The sequence below is a fragment of the Octopus bimaculoides genome, chromosome 13 (genome assembly GCF_001194135.2).
Source record: "Octopus bimaculoides isolate UCB-OBI-ISO-001 chromosome 13, ASM119413v2, whole genome shotgun sequence".
Lineage (NCBI taxonomy): Eukaryota > Metazoa > Mollusca > Cephalopoda > Octopoda > Octopodidae > Octopus > Octopus bimaculoides.
The window spans coordinates 45,286,557-45,288,382 of NC_068993.1; the positions used below are offsets into that span (position 1 = coordinate 45,286,557).

The 1,826-nt window shown below is 35.9% G+C and overlaps 1 protein-coding gene across 2 annotated transcripts in view; it reads left to right on the forward strand.

Moving 5' to 3' along the window:
• The window catches only part of LOC106870559 (mucin-3A), a 76,298-nt gene that overhangs the window by 69,043 nt on the left and 5,429 nt on the right, over positions 1-1,826 (forward strand). The window lies entirely within an intron of this gene.

Sequence of the window (1,826 nt, forward strand, 5' to 3'; positions counted from 1 at the left end):
TAATAATAATAATAATAATAATAATAATAATAATAATAATAATAATAATAATAATTATTATTATTATTATTATTGTTGTTGTTGTTGTTGTTGTTGCCGGGCTGCAGCAACAAGGTCCACTCACCACACTTCTTGGTCCATCATCACTGCCTTGAACTCCTGGATGCATTTCAGGACAGTAACTGCAACGAAGTTGTCACATCGACAACTTACATCAAGCGTGACGAGGTTTTTTTCTCTTCTTACATCACCCACAAGACTAATTTTGATACTCCCATATCAGGGTGGCGCACGCAGTGACCAGATAGTCGCAGCCGTCTTTGCCTGATCTTTTGTTTAACTTTCGACAGGTCTCCATAAAGTCATTCATTTGTCATGGGTTGCTGCCGTTTCACATTTAGGGCCATTCGTAGCATCCATTTAACCCGCTTGTGTCCCTCTCCAAACGATTGTCATGGAAAAGCAACAACTTTCGAGCATTCAGTATAATTTTAAGATCGGAATTATTAATGTTAATGAATGAAGTACCAAATGTTGACGCTTTTAGGAATAAAGGCTTTCGACTGGAAGGATAAAATTCAACAACTTCGAATTGAATGTATTTGCAGTTACGTTTATCCCTAGGCAACCACTTCATAACCAACGTGTTATTTTATTTCGGTAAACCGGAGGCTTGTTTAATTTTAGAGTTATTGGTACCTAAATTAAATTTATTAAATTTACATAATTTTGTCTCATTTTATCATAAATATTACCTCACCTTATAAATTATTTCGTGATCAGCGACGTACGAAGAATAATAGAGAATGATCATCAAAAGTATTTTCCCTCTACTTCTTTACCGAGAACTTTTTCTTTTTCTAAGATCAAACGTTCACACACATATGCAAGCACACATAAAAACACATGAACACACACACACACACACACACACACACACACACACACACACACACACACACACACACACACACACACACACACACACACACACAAAATACACACCCACCCATACACTAAGACATTCACATACAAACACAAATCGACCCCAGGACTTATTCTTTGTAAGCCTAATACTTATTCTATCGGTCTCTATTGCCGCATCGCTAAGTTACGGGGACGTAAACACAACATCGGTTGTCAAGCGATGGTGGGGGGACAAGCACAGACACACAAACACATACATACATACATACATACATACGTACGTACGTATAGCAGTACGTACGTTTCGTACAAACTTCATTTATTTATGTAGTGAGAACACCACATAAGATGCGCAATGAAAATGTACTCCTCAGCTGCATAATGGAAGTTCATTTTAGAAAGTCATTTTGTAGATGTGTGCAAATACAAGAGTAGGAGATTAAGAAAATACCATCTTGACGGGGCTGTTAATCAACAGTCTAGCCCATTTCATATAGATAAATAGATAGATACGTACGTATGTATGTATGTATGTATGTATGTATGTATGTATCTATCTATCTATCTATCTATCTATCTATCTATCTATCTATCTATCTATCTATCTATCTATATGAAATGGGCTAGACTGTTGATTAACAGCCCAGTCAAGATGGTATTTTCTTCATCTCCTACTCTTGTATTTGCACACATCTACAAAATGACTTTCTAAAATGAACTTCCATTATGCAGCTGAGGAGTACATTTTCATTGCACATCTTATGTGGTGTTCTCACTACATAAATAAATGAAGTTTGTACGAAACGTACGTACTGCTATAACCTAATGAATTTTTGTTGCTTTTCTTCAAATTTTATTCACCAAATCTCTTGATTTTGTTTTGGGTTTTTACCCTAGCA